Source organism: Amia ocellicauda, unplaced genomic scaffold, assembly GCF_036373705.1.
Source record: "Amia ocellicauda isolate fAmiCal2 unplaced genomic scaffold, fAmiCal2.hap1 HAP1_SCAFFOLD_290, whole genome shotgun sequence".
NCBI lineage: Eukaryota > Metazoa > Chordata > Actinopteri > Amiiformes > Amiidae > Amia > Amia ocellicauda.
In genome coordinates, this window is record NW_027102855.1 from 7,501 (window position 1) to 22,500 (window position 15,000).

A 15,000-nucleotide genomic window follows, 5' to 3' on the forward strand; every position below is an offset into this window, starting at 1 on the left:
GAGATATGTCAGAGCCCGTACGCCCCCCGCACTCACCCTTAAAGGCCCGCAAGCCCTTGGGGTTCCTGCCGGGGGCGGGCAGCATACATATGTCCGTTCCGTGGGAACCACCGGGGAGATGTCAGAGCCCGTGAAACCCCGAAAGACAGACCCTTAAAGGCCCGCAAGCCCTTGGGGTGAACGTCTGGGGCGGGCAGCATACATACACCCCGGTCGGGAACCACAGGGAGGTGAGGTCAGAGCCCGTGAAACCCCGAAAGACAGACCCTTAAAGGCCCGCAAGCCCTTGGGGTGAACGTCTGGGGCGGGCAGCATACACACTCTCCACGGCGGGCCGCGAAGACTTAGCGGGCGCAGCCGCCGGAGCGGGCCGCCGACGAGGCCTGAAACGCGGGGTGCGGCCGGGACCGTTCCCCCCCTTGCATTTCGCTGGATGATCAGACAGTCGCAAAGAACCGTCTGAAAATCCCGGGCCAAGTCCAGAAAGTGTCCGTAAAAGAGCTAGCGGGGCCCAGCCACTTTCCTCCAGCAAGTGCCCTTAGCTCAGTTTTGACCTCTCTCATTGCACTAAGTGTCTTCAAAAACCCAGTTCCTGTATTTCCCCCGGCACCGTAGAGAAATGCTGACAGCCTGGAACACTGTGGCGGCTGCACACGGCACTCCCATGCCCGCCGCGAGCAGCCTAGCCCCGCCTCAGACCCGCGAGAACCGCCCATCGGCACACGGCCCGCTGTGCGCCCGAGCCGTTTGGTGTAAAAACTGTCCAAAAGTGGTTTCGACCACTTAGGAACATCGTAGAGACTCGAAATAAAAAGGATTTTGTTGGAAAAGCGATTCTGAGGAAGGCTGTGTTAAAATTAATTTCGGGAAATGTCGTTTACCCCCCCCCAAATGGCTCCGAAGTACCCCCCCCCCACCCCCCCCCTAAAAAACCGTGTTCCGGGGGTTTTTCGAGAAAACAAACACACGGGGTATATAGAGGGGACTGAGACGAATCGAATGACGTGCTTTGCAAAGAAATCGGGGGCTCACAGCCCCCCCAGGAGAGGTTCAAAAGTCGGAGGACTGGTCACCTAACTCCCATTGAAGTCAATGGGGGAAAAATGAAAACTGTCAAAAAGGCTTAAAATGGTTCAAAAACCCACTGGGGCAGTAGATAATCATCCTATTTGAATTTTAAAAGTCTTAGTTTGGCGAAAAAATACCTTTTAATAATTGTTTTAGGGGTCAGAAAAATCAGCTCCGGCTGCCTGGTCACCTAGGGGAGATAGAAAATTTTTCTAAGTTTTTCACTCGGCCGCCTGGTCCCCTAACTCGAAAATTTTAAAGTGCTCCCATCGGTCCCGGGATAGGGTGGCTGATAGCTGGGAGCCCCCTGAGCACTGCCCCGGTGTTAGTTTTCGGAGAAATGCCCCCGTTGATTTGTTATGATTTTTTTTCCGCCGGCCGCCTGGTCGCCCTAATGCAAAGTCAATGGGAGTGAGGAGATAGAAAATTTTTCAAAGTTTTTCACTCGGCCGCCTGGTCCCCTAACTCGAAAATTTTAAAGTGCTCCCATCGGTCCCGGGATAGGGTGGCTGATAGCTGGGAGCCCCCTGAGCACTGCCCCGGTGTTAGTTTTCGGAGAAATGCCTCCGTTGATTTGTTATGATTTTTTTTCCGCCGGCCGCCTGGTCGCCCTAATGTAAAGTCAATGGGAGTGAGGAGATAGAACATTTTTCAAAGTTTTTCACCCGGCCCCAAACGGCTCCAAAACACACTGGGGCTGTGGCTGGGACTCTCACCAGGACTGCCCCCTACTTTATTTCTGGATTAAAAAGCATTCTATATTAATTTTTCGATTTTTGGGACCCGGGACGCCTGGTCACCTAACTCCCCTTCTATCCCTATGGGGGGGGGGCGGGGACATCGAAAACGCTCCCATCGCCGCCGAGGCACGCTGCGGGGACTCTCCCTACCATCGCCCCATGCTTCCTTTGAAGAATATATGACGTTTTTCAATTTTCACCGACATTTGAAAATCAAAACTTCAGAACATTTCATAGTTATTCTCAATGGGTTGTCTAGGGGCACACATCTCTAAACTGGGGGAAATGCTCAAAATGATTAAAAAGAAAAACAATGCCCCCAGACCCGGGGGGCTGATAGCTGGGAGCCCCCTGAGCACTGCCCCGGTGTTAGTTTTCGGAGAAATGCCTCCGTTGATTTGTTATGATTTTTTTTCCGCCGGCCGCCTGGTCGCCCTAATGTAAAGTCAATGGGAGTGAGGAGATAGAATATTTTTCAAAGTTTTTCACTCGGCCGTCTGGTCCCCTGACTCGAAAATTTTAAAGTGCTCCCATCGGTCCCGGGATAGGGTGGCTGATAGCTGGGAGCCCCCTGAGCACAGCCCCGGTGTTAGTTTTCGGAGAAATGCCCCCGTTGATTTGTTATGATTTTTTTTCCGCCGGCCGCCTGGTCGCCCTAATGTAAAGTCAATGGGAGTGAGGAGATAGAATATTTTTCAAAGTTTTTCACTCGGCCGTCTGGTCCCCTGACTCGAAAATTTTAAAGTGCTCCCATCGGTCCCGGGATAGGGTGGCTGATAGCTGGGAGCCCCCTGAGCACAGCCCCGGTGTTAGTTTTCGGAGAAATGCCCCCGTTGATTTGTTATGATTTTTTTTCCGCCGGCCGCCTGGTCGCCCTAATGTAAAGTCAATGGGAGTGAGGAGATAGAATATTTTTCAAAGTTTTTCACTCGGCCGTCTGGTCCCCTGACTCGAAAATTTTAAAGTGCTCCCATCGGTCCCGGGATAGGGTGGCTGATAGCTGGGAGCCCCCTGAGCACAGCCCCGGTGTTAGTTTTCGGAGAAATGCCCCCGTTGATTTGTTATGATTTTTTTTCCGCCGGCCGCCTGGTCGCCCTAATGTAAAGTCAATGGGAGTGAGGAGATAGAATATTTTTCAAAGTTTTTCACTCGGCCGTCTGGTCCCCTGACTCGAAAATTTTAAAGTGCTCCCATCGGTCCCGGGATAGGGTGGCTGATAGCTGGGAGCCCCCTGAGCACAGCCCCGGTGTTAGTTTTCGGAGAAATGCCCCCGTTGATTTGTTATGATTTTTTTTCCGCCGGCCGCCTGGTCGCCCTAATGTAAAGTCAATGGGAGTGAGGAGATAGAATATTTTTCAAAGTTTTTCACTCGGCCGTCTGGTCCCCTGACTCGAAAATTTTAAAGTGCTCCCATCGGTCCCGGGATAGGGTGGCTGATAGCTGGGAGCCCCCTGAGCACAGCCCCGGTGTTAGTTTTCGGAGAAATGCCCCCGTTGATTTGTTATGATTTTTTTCCGCCGGCCGCCTGGTCGCCCTAATGTAAAGTCAATGGGAGTGAGGAGATAGAATATTTTTCAAAGTTTTTCACTCGGCCGTCTGGTCCCCTGACTCGAAAATTTTAAAGTGCTCCCATCGGTCCCAGACCCGGGTGGCCACGAGGTGGGACCCCCCTGAGCACTGCCCCGGTGTTAGTTTTCCGAGAAATGCCCCCGTTGATTTGTTATGATCCGTAGTTGCCGGCCGGCCGCCCGGCAGTGCTCTATCGGATGGAGCGTGGGCTGGCTATGGGAGATTTAGCGATTTTCGGAACCGGCCCCGATCGCCCCCCAAACCGGGTGGCCACGAGGTGGGACCCCCCTGAGCACTGCCCCGGTGTTAGTTTTCCGAGAAATGCCCCCGTTGATTTGTTATGATCCGTAGTTGCCGGCCGGCCGCCCGGCAGTGCTCTATCGGATGGAGCGTGGGCTGGCTATGGGAGATTTAGCGATTTTCGGAACCGGCCCCGATCGCCCCCCAAACCGGGTGGCCACGAGGTGGGACCCCCCTGAGCACTGCCCCGGTGTTAGTTTTCCGAGAAATGCCCCCGTTGATTTGTTATGATTATTTTTCGCCCAGGCGATGTGCCTTTTCATTTTGTTTTGCACTTTCCTTCATTCCTTGGTGCATGCTACCATCTAACGGACACATTTCGGTACTGCAGTTTGAAAGTAATTTCCCCGTCTAGGGATCTCTCAATGCCCTGGGCTGCGAAAGGAGGGCAAGGACACCCTATGTTCTCATGAGTGCAAAGCCCCCCCGGCTTCAAGGCATTCCAAAAGGAAAACCGGAGACACTGCTGTACACACACACACACACACACACACACACACACACACACACACACACAGAGAGAGAGAGAGAGAGAGAGAGAGATAGAGAGAGAGTAGTCACACAGTGGAATAAACTCCCCAGCGATGTGGTAGAAGCTGAAAGTTGGGGAACATTGTGATGGTCTATATTTCTTGGCAGATAATAAAAGATGCTCTTATCATGCCTCCGTTGATGTGTTATGATCCATAGGTTGCCGGCCGCCCGGCATTGCTCTGATCGGATGGACCGTGGGCTGCCTATGGCAGAGTATGGGCGATTCTTCAGCCGGCCCCGATGGCCCCCCAAACCGGGTGGCCACGAGGTGGGACCCCCCTGAGCACTGCCGCGGTGTTAGTTTTCCGAGAAATGCCCCCGTTGATTTGTTATGATCCGTAGTTGCCGGCCGGCCGCCCGGCATTGCTCTATCGGATGGAGCGTGGGCTGGCTATGGGAGATTTAGCGATTTTCGGAACCGGCCCCGATGGCCCCCCAAACCGGGTGGCCACGAGGTGGGACCCCCCTGAGCACTGCCCCGGTGTTAGTTTTCGGAGAAATGCCCCCGTTGATTTGTTATGATCCGTAGTTGCCGGCCGGCCGCCCGGCATTGCTCTATCGGATGGAGCGTGGGCTGGCTATGGGAGATTTAGCGATTTTCGGAACCGGCCCCGATGGCCCCCCAAACCGGGTGGCCACGAGGTGGGACCCCCCTGAGCACTGCCCCGGTGTTAGTTTTCGGAGAAATGCCCCCGTTGATTTGTTATGATCCGTAGTTGCCGGCCGGCCGCCCGGCATTGCTCTATCGGATGGAGCGTGGGCTGGCTATGGGAGATTTAGCGATTTTCGGAACCGGCCCCGATCGCCCCCCAAACCGGGTGGCCACGAGGTGGGACCCCCCTGAGCACTGCCCCGGTGTTAGTTTTCCGAGAAATGCCCCCGTTGATTTGTTACGATTATTTTTCGCCCAGGCGATGTGCCTTTTCATTTTGTTTTGCACTTTCCTTCATTCCTTGGTGCATGCTGCCATCTAACGGACACATTTCGGTACTGCAGTTTGAAAGTAATTTCCCCGTCTAGGGATCTCTCTCTCGTCTAGGGACACTGCTGTACACACACACACACACACACACACACACACACACACACACACACACACACACACACACACACACACACAGTGAGAGAGAGGGAGAGATAGAGAGAGAGAGAGGTGGAGAGGGAGAGAGAGGTGGAGATAGAGAGATGGAGATAGAGAGAGATGGAGATAGAGAGAGATGGAGATAGAGAGAGAGATGGAGATAGAGAGAGAGTCGTCACACTCTGGAACAAACTCCCCAGAAGCTGAAAGTTGGGGAACATTATGATGATCTTTATTTCTTGGCAGATAATAAATGATGATCTTACAGAGGGCGACTTACAACACCAGTGCAAACATACAGCGAAGGACAAGGCATCAATCGCGACAGAATCCCTTGAGTTAAAGCAGCAGATTCAGAATAACACACGTCAAAACAGACTGGAGACTAAAACGAGCACGAAAGGTGTCGAATATGTGGCCTCCTCTCGCTTGTAAACTCTCTCGTGTTCCTGTCGATGGGGTCGGCGGCTCGGGGCAGCGGCCTAGCAGCAGCAGGCAGGCCACCCGGCTGCCTGGGGCTGACCTCCGGGGCAGGCAGGCAGGCAGGCAGACCTCCAGGGCAGGCAGGCAGGCAGGCAGGCAGACCTCCAGGGCAGGCAGGCAGGTAGGCCGTGCTGCTGCCAGGGCTGGCAGGCTGACCTCCAGGGCAGGCAGGCAGGCAGGCAGACCTCCAGGGCTGGCAGGCTGACCTCCAGGGCAGGCAGGCAGGCAGGCAGGCAGACCTCCAGGGCTAACAGGCTGACCTCCAGGGCTGGCAGGCTGACCTCCAGGGCTGGAAGGCAGGATGGCAGACCTCCAGGGCAGGCAGGCAGGCAGGCAGGCAGACCTCCAGGGCTGGCAGGGAGACCTCCAGGGCTGGCAGGCAGGCAGGCAGGGCTGTGTGGCTGGGGAGGGCAGGCTGGCAGGCAGGTAGGCCGTGCTGCTGCCAGGGCTGGAAGGCTGACCTCCAGGGCAGGCAGGCAGGCAGACCTCCAGGGCAGGCAGGCAGGTAGGCCGTGCTGCTGCCAGGGCTGGCAGGCTGACCTCCAGGGCAGGCAGGCTGACCTCCAGGGCAGGCAGTGCTGCTACCAGGGCAGGCAGGCAGACCTCCAGGGCAGGCAGGCTGACCTCCAGGGCAGGCAGGCAGGCAGGCAGACCTCCAGGGCAGGCAGGCAGGCAGGCAGGCAGACCTCCAGGGCAGGCAGGCAGGTAGGCCGTGCTGCTGCCAGGGCTGGCAGGCTGACCTCCAGGGCAGGCAGGCAGGCAGGCAGACCTCCAGGGCTGGCAGGCTGACCTCCAGGGCAGGCAGGCAGGCAGGCAGGCAGACCTCCAGGGCTAACAGGCTGACCTCCAGGGCTGGCAGGCTGACCTCCAGGGCTGGAAGGCAGGATGGCAGACCTCCAGGGCAGGCAGGCAGGCAGGCAGGCAGACCTCCAGGGCTGGCAGGGAGACCTCCAGGGCTGGCAGGCAGGCAGGCAGGGCTGTGTGGCTGGGGAGGGCAGGCTGGCAGGCAGGTAGGCCGTGCTGCTGCCAGGGCTGGAAGGCTGACCTCCAGGGCAGGCAGGCAGGCAGACCTCCAGGGCAGGCAGGCAGGTAGGCCGTGCTGCTGCCAGGGCTGGCAGGCTGACCTCCAGGGCAGGCAGGCTGACCTCCAGGGCAGGCAGTGCTGCTACCAGGGCAGGCAGGCAGACCTCCAGGGCAGGCAGGCTGACCTCCAGGGCAGGCAGGCAGGCAGGCAGACCTCCAGGGCAGGCAGGCAGGCAGGCAGGCAGACCTCCAGGGCAGGCAGGCAGGTAGGCCGTGCTGCTGCCAGGGCTGGCAGGCTGACCTCCAGGGCAGGCAGGCAGGCAGGCAGACCTCCAGGGCTGGCAGGCTGACCTCCAGGGCAGGCAGGCAGGCAGGCAGGCAGACCTCCAGGGCTAACAGGCTGACCTCCAGGGCTGGCAGGCTGACCTCCAGGGCTGGAAGGCAGGATGGCAGACCTCCAGGGCAGGCAGGCAGGCAGGCAGGCAGACCTCCAGGGCTGGCAGGGAGACCTCCAGGGCTGGCAGGCAGGCAGGCAGGGCTGTGTGGCTGGGGAGGGCAGGCTGGCAGGCAGGTAGGCCGTGCTGCTGCCAGGGCTGGAAGGCTGACCTCCAGGGCAGGCAGGCAGGCAGACCTCCAGGGCAGGCAGGCAGGTAGGCCGTGCTGCTGCCAGGGCTGGCAGGCTGACCTCCAGGGCAGGCAGGCTGACCTCCAGGGCAGGCAGTGCTGCTACCAGGGCAGGCAGGCAGACCTCCAGGGCAGGCAGGCTGACCTCCAGGGCAGGCAGGCAGGCAGGCAGACCTCCAGGGCAGGCAGGCAGGCAGGCAGGCAGACCTCCAGGGCAGGCAGGCAGGTAGGCCGTGCTGCTGCCAGGGCTGGCAGGCTGACCTCCAGGGCAGGCAGGCAGGCAGGCAGACCTCCAGGGCTGGCAGGCTGACCTCCAGGGCAGGCAGGCAGGCAGGCAGGCAGACCTCCAGGGCTAACAGGCTGACCTCCAGGGCTGGCAGGCTGACCTCCAGGGCTGGAAGGCAGGATGGCAGACCTCCAGGGCAGGCAGGCAGGCAGGCAGGCAGACCTCCAGGGCTGGCAGGGAGACCTCCAGGGCTGGCAGGCAGGCAGGCAGGGCTGTGTGGCTGGGGAGGGCAGGCTGGCAGGCAGGTAGGCCGTGCTGCTGCCAGGGCTGGAAGGCTGACCTCCAGGGCAGGCAGGCAGGCAGACCTCCAGGGCAGGCAGGCAGGTAGGCCGTGCTGCTGCCAGGGCTGGCAGGCTGACCTCCAGGGCAGGCAGGCTGACCTCCAGGGCAGGCAGTGCTGCTACCAGGGCAGGCAGGCAGACCTCCAGGGCAGGCAGGCTGACCTCCAGGGCAGGCAGGCAGGCAGGCAGACCTCCAGGGCAGGCAGGCAGGCAGGCAGGCAGACCTCCAGGGCAGGCAGGCAGGTAGGCCGTGCTGCTGCCAGGGCTGGCAGGCTGACCTCCAGGGCAGGCAGGCAGGCAGGCAGACCTCCAGGGCTGGCAGGCTGACCTCCAGGGCAGGCAGGCAGGCAGGCAGGCAGACCTCCAGGGCTAACAGGCTGACCTCCAGGGCTGGCAGGCTGACCTCCAGGGCTGGAAGGCAGGATGGCAGACCTCCAGGGCAGGCAGGCAGGCAGGCAGGCAGACCTCCAGGGCTGGCAGGGAGACCTCCAGGGCTGGCAGGCAGGCAGGCAGGGCTGTGTGGCTGGGGAGGGCAGGCTGGCAGGCAGGTAGGCCGTGCTGCTGCCAGGGCTGGAAGGCTGACCTCCAGGGCAGGCAGGCAGGCAGACCTCCAGGGCAGGCAGGCAGGTAGGCCGTGCTGCTGCCAGGGCTGGCAGGCTGACCTCCAGGGCAGGCAGGCTGACCTCCAGGGCAGGCAGTGCTGCTACCAGGGCAGGCAGGCAGACCTCCAGGGCAGGCAGGCTGACCTCCAGGGCAGGCAGGCAGGCAGGCAGACCTCCAGGGCAGGCAGGCAGGCAGTGCTGCTACCAGGGCAGGCAGGCAGACCTCCAGGGCTAACAGGCTGACCTCCAGGGCAGGCAGTGCTGCTACCAGGGCTGGATAGCAGACCTCCAGGGCAGGCAGGCTGACCTCCAGGGCAGGCAGGCAGGCAGGCAGACAGGCAGGCAGACCTCCAGGGCTAACAGGCTGACCTCCAGGGCTGGCAGGCAGGCAGGCAGGGCTGTGTGGCTGGGGAGGGCAGGCTGGCAGGCAGGTAGGCCGTGCTGCTGCCAGGGCTGGAAGGCTGACCTCCAGGGCAGGCAGGCAGGCAGACCTCCAGGGCAGGCAGGCAGGTAGGCCGTGCTGCTGCCAGGGCTGGCAGGCTGACCTCCAGGGCAGGCAGGCTGACCTCCAGGGCAGGCAGTGCTGCTACCAGGGCAGGCAGGCTGTCCTCCAGGGCTGGATAGCAGACCTCCAGGGCAGGCAGTGCTGCTACCAGGGCAGGCAGGCTGTCCTCCAGGGCTGGATAGCAGACCTCCAGGGCAGGCAGTGCTGCTACCAGGGCTGGATAGCAGACCTCCAGGGCTGGATGGCAGGCAGGCAGACCTCCAGGGCTGGATAGCAGACCTCCAGGGCTGGAAGGCAGGCAGGCAGACCTCCAGGGCAGGCAGTGCTGCTACCAGGGCTGGATAGCAGACCTCCAGGGCTAACAGGCAGACCTCCAGGGCTGGAAGGCAGGCAGTGCTGCTACCAGGGCAGGCAGGCTGTCCTCCAGGGCTGGAAGGCAGACCTCCAGGGCTGGCAGGCTGACCTCCAGGGCAGGCAGGCAGGCAGGCAGACCTCCAGGGCTGGATAGCAGACCTCCAGGGCTGGATAGCTGACCTCCAGGGCTGGATAGCAGACCTCCAGGGCTAACAGGCTGACCTCCAGGGCTAACAGGCAGACCTCCAGGGCAGGCAGGCAGACCTCCAGGGCAGGCAGTGCTGCTACCAGGGCAGGCAGTGCTGCTGCCAGGGCAGGCAGGCAGACCTCCAGGGCTAACAGGCAGACCTCCAGGGCTAACAGGCAGACCTCCAGGGCTAACAGGCAGACCTCCAGGGCAGGCAGGCAGACCTCCAGGGCAGGCAGGCAGACCTCCAGGGCAGGCAGTGCTGCTACCAGGGCAGGCAGTGCTGCTGCCAGGGCAGGCAGGGAGACCTCCAGGGCTGGATGGCAGGCAGGCAGACCTCCAGGGCTGGATAGCAGACCTCCAGGGCTAACAGGCTGACCTCCAGGGCTAACAGGCAGGCAGGCAGACCTCCAGGGCTGGATAGCAGACCTCCAGGGCTAACAGGCTGACCTCCAGGGCAGGCAGTGCTGCTACCAGGGCTGGATAGCAGACCTCCAGGGCAGGCAGTGCTGCTACCAGGGCAGGCAGTGCTGCTGCCAGGGCTGGATGGCAGGCAGGCAGACCTCCAGGGCTAACAGGCTGACCTCCAGGGCAGGCAGGCAGACCTCCAGGGCTAACAGGCTGACCTCCAGGGCAGGCAGTGCTGCTACCAGGGCAGGCAGGCTGTCCTCCAGGGCTGGATAGCAGACCTCCAGGGCTAACAGGCAGACCTCCAGGGCTGGCAGGCAGGCAGGCAGACCTCCAGGGCAGGCAGTGCTGCTACCAGGGCTGGATAGCAGACCTCCAGGGCAGGCAGTGCTGCTACCAGGGCAGGCAGTGCTGCTGCCAGGGCTGGATGGCAGGCAGGCAGACCTCCAGGGCTAACAGGCTGACCTCCAGGGCAGGCAGGCAGACCTCCAGGGCTAACAGGCTGACCTCCAGGGCAGGCAGTGCTGCTACCAGGGCAGGCAGGCTGTCCTCCAGGGCTGGATAGCAGACCTCCAGGGCAGGCAGTGCTGCTACCAGGGCTGGATAGCAGACCTCCAGGGCTGGATGGCAGGCAGGCAGACCTCCAGGGCTGGATAGCAGACCTCCAGGGCTGGAAGGCAGGCAGGCAGACCTCCAGGGCAGGCAGTGCTGCTACCAGGGCTGGATAGCAGACCTCCAGGGCTAACAGGCAGACCTCCAGGGCTGGAAGGCAGGCAGTGCTGCTACCAGGGCAGGCAGGCTGTCCTCCAGGGCTGGAAGGCAGACCTCCAGGGCTGGCAGGCTGACCTCCAGGGCAGGCAGGCAGGCAGGCAGACCTCCAGGGCTGGATAGCAGACCTCCAGGGCTGGATAGCTGACCTCCAGGGCTGGATAGCAGACCTCCAGGGCTAACAGGCTGACCTCCAGGGCTAACAGGCAGACCTCCAGGGCAGGCAGGCAGACCTCCAGGGCAGGCAGTGCTGCTACCAGGGCAGGCAGTGCTGCTGCCAGGGCAGGCAGGCAGACCTCCAGGGCTAACAGGCAGACCTCCAGGGCTAACAGGCAGACCTCCAGGGCTAACAGGCAGACCTCCAGGGCAGGCAGGCAGACCTCCAGGGCAGGCAGGCAGACCTCCAGGGCAGGCAGTGCTGCTACCAGGGCAGGCAGTGCTGCTGCCAGGGCAGGCAGGGAGACCTCCAGGGCTGGATGGCAGGCAGGCAGACCTCCAGGGCTGGATAGCAGACCTCCAGGGCTAACAGGCTGACCTCCAGGGCTAACAGGCAGGCAGGCAGACCTCCAGGGCTGGATAGCAGACCTCCAGGGCTAACAGGCTGACCTCCAGGGCAGGCAGTGCTGCTACCAGGGCAGGCAGGCAGACCTCCAGGGCAGGCAGTGCTGCTGCCAGGGCAGGCAGGCAGACCTCCAGGGCTGGATAGCAGACCTCCAGGGCTAACAGGCAGACCTCCAGGGCTGGATAGCAGACCTCCAGGGCTGGATAGCAGACCTCCAGGGCAGGCAGTGCTGCTACCAGGGCAGGCAGTGCTGCTGCCAGGGCAGGCAGGCAGACCTCCAGGGCAGGCAGTGCTGCTACCAGGGCTGGATAGCAGACCTCCAGGGCTGGATGGCAGGCAGGCAGACCTCCAGGGCTGGATAGCAGACCTCCAGGGCTAACAGGCAGACCTCCAGGGCAGGCAGGCAGACCTCCAGGGCAGGCAGGCAGACCTCCAGGGCTGGATAGCAGACCTCCAGGGCAGGCAGTGCTGCTACCAGGGCTGGATAGCAGACCTCCAGGGCAGGATAGCAGACCTCCAGGGCTGGATGGCAGGCAGGCAGACCTCCAGGGCAGGCAGGCAGACCTCCAGGGCTGGATAGCAGACCTCCAGGGCTAACAGGCAGGCAGGCAGACCTCCAGGGCTGGATAGCAGACCTCCAGGGCTAACAGGCAGGCAGGCAGACCTCCAGGGCTGGATAGCAGACCTCCAGGGCAGGCAGTGCTGCTACCAGGGCAGGCAGTGCTGCTACCAGGGCTGGAAGGCAGACCTCCAGGGCAGGCAGTGCTGCTACCAGGGCTGGATAGCAGACCTCCAGGGCTGGATAGCAGACCTCCAGGGCAGGCAGGCAGACCTCCAGGGCTGGATAGCAGACCTCCAGGGCTGGCAGGCAGGCAGGCAGACCTCCAGGGCTGGATAGCAGACCTCCAGGGCAGGATAGCAGACCTCCAGGGCTGGATGGCAGGCAGGCAGACCTCCAGGGCTGGATAGCAGACCTCCAGGGCTGGCAGGCAGACCTCCAGGGCTGGATAGCAGACCTCCAGGGCTAACAGGCAGACCTCCAGGGCAGGCAGGCAGACCTCCAGGGCAGGCAGGCAGACCTCCAGGGCTGGATAGCAGACCTCCAGGGCAGGCAGTGCTGCTACCAGGGCTGGATAGCAGACCTCCAGGGCAGGATAGCAGACCTCCAGGGCTGGATGGCAGGCAGGCAGACCTCCAGGGCAGGCAGGCAGACCTCCAGGGCTGGATAGCAGACCTCCAGGGCTAACAGGCAGGCAGGCAGACCTCCAGGGCTGGATAGCAGACCTCCAGGGCTAACAGGCAGGCAGGCAGACCTCCAGGGCTGGATAGCAGACCTCCAGGGCAGGCAGTGCTGCTACCAGGGCAGGCAGTGCTGCTACCAGGGCTGGAAGGCAGACCTCCAGGGCAGGCAGTGCTGCTACCAGGGCTGGATAGCAGACCTCCAGGGCTGGATGGCAGGCAGGCAGACCTCCAGGGCTGGATAGCAGACCTCCAGGGCTGGAAGGCAGGCAGGCAGACCTCCAGGGCAGGCAGTGCTGCTACCAGGGCTGGATAGCAGACCTCCAGGGCTAACAGGCAGACCTCCAGGGCTGGAAGGCAGGCAGTGCTGCTACCAGGGCAGGCAGGCTGTCCTCCAGGGCTGGAAGGCAGACCTCCAGGGCTGGCAGGCTGACCTCCAGGGCAGGCAGGCAGGCAGGCAGACCTCCAGGGCTGGATAGCAGACCTCCAGGGCTGGATAGCTGACCTCCAGGGCTGGATAGCAGACCTCCAGGGCTAACAGGCTGACCTCCAGGGCTAACAGGCAGACCTCCAGGGCAGGCAGGCAGACCTCCAGGGCAGGCAGTGCTGCTACCAGGGCAGGCAGTGCTGCTGCCAGGGCAGGCAGGCAGACCTCCAGGGCTGGAAGGCAGACCTCCAGGGCTGGCAGGCTGACCTCCAGGGCAGGCAGGCAGGCAGGCAGACCTCCAGGGCTGGATAGCTGACCTCCAGGGCTGGATAGCAGACCTCCAGGGCTAACAGGCTGACCTCCAGGGCTAACAGGCAGACCTCCAGGGCAGGCAGGCAGACCTCCAGGGCAGGCAGTGCTGCTACCAGGGCTGGATAGCAGACCTCCAGGGCTAACAGGCAGACCTCCAGGGCTGGCAGTGCTGCTACCAGGGCTGGATAGCAGACCTCCAGGGCTGGATAGCAGACCTCCAGGGCTAACAGGCAGACCTCCAGGGCTGGCAGGCTGACCTCCAGGGCAGGCAGGCAGGCAGGCAGACCTCCAGGGCTGGATAGCTGACCTCCAGGGCTGGATAGCAGACCTCCAGGGCTGGCAGGCTGACCTCCAGGGCAGGCAGGCCGGGCCCCCGGTGCTGCATCTCGGCCGCTGCCTGGGGCGGACCGGCCCGGGTGCCCTTGCGCTTTTTCGACACCAGGGGGCAGTTGGGTGCCATTCCGTCCCTCGTGTGGCGAAATGGCGGTACTGCACCTCCGCCTTTTTGCTGGAGAAAGTCCGCAGTCGGGACAATGCGCCACACGGTCCGTCGGCAGGAGGCCCGGGCCCGGGCACAACTCCCCGGTGGGGACGGACGCCGGGCTGGAGCTTCCCTTCAGCACACACACTCACTCACTCACTCACTGACCGACCGACTGACTGCAGGAAAGGCTCCCGGCTCCCAGCGCTCAGTCAGCAGGCCTACTCCTCCCCGGTGGGGACGGACGCCGGGCTGGAGCCTCCCTTCAGCACACACACTCACTCACTGACCGACCGACTGACTGCAGGAAAGGCTCCCGGCTCCCAGCGCTCAGTCAGCAGGCCTACTCCTCCCCGGTGGGGACGGACGCCGGGCTGGAGCTTTCCTTCAGCACACACACTCACTCACTGACCGACCGACTGACTGCAGGAAAGGCTCCCGGCTCCCAGCGCTCAGTCAGCAGGCCTACTCCTCCCCGGTGGGGACGGACGCCGGGCTGGAGCTTTCCTCCAGCGCAACACACTCACTCACTCACTCACTGACCGACCGACCGACCGACGGCTCCCAGCGCTCAGTCAGCAGGCCTACTCCTCCCCGGTGGGGACGGACGCCGGGCTGGAGCTTCCCTTCAGCACACACACTCACTCACTCACTGACCGACCGACTGACTGCAGGAAAGGCTCCCGGCTCCCAGCGCTCAGTCAGCAGGCCTACTCCTCCCCGGTGGGGACGGACGCCGGGCTGGAGCTTTCCTTCAGCACACACACTCACTCACTGACCGACCGACTGACTGCAGGAAAGGCTCCCGGCTCCCAGCGCTCAGTCAGCAGGCCTACTCCTCCCCGGTGGGGACGGACGCCGGGCTGGAGCTTTCCTCCAGCGCAACACACACTCACTCACTCACTCACTGACCGACCGACCGACCGACGGCTCCCAGCGCTCAGTCAGCAGGCCTACTCCTCCCCGGTGGGGACGGACGCCGGGCTGGAGCTTCCCTTCAGCACACACACACTCACTCACTCACTGACCGACCGACTGACTGCAGGAAAGGCTCCCGGCTCCCAGCGCTCAGTCAGCAGGCCTACTCCTCCCCGGTGGGGACGGACGCCGGGCTGGAGCTTTCCTCCAGCGCAACACACACTCACTCACTCACTCACTGACCGACC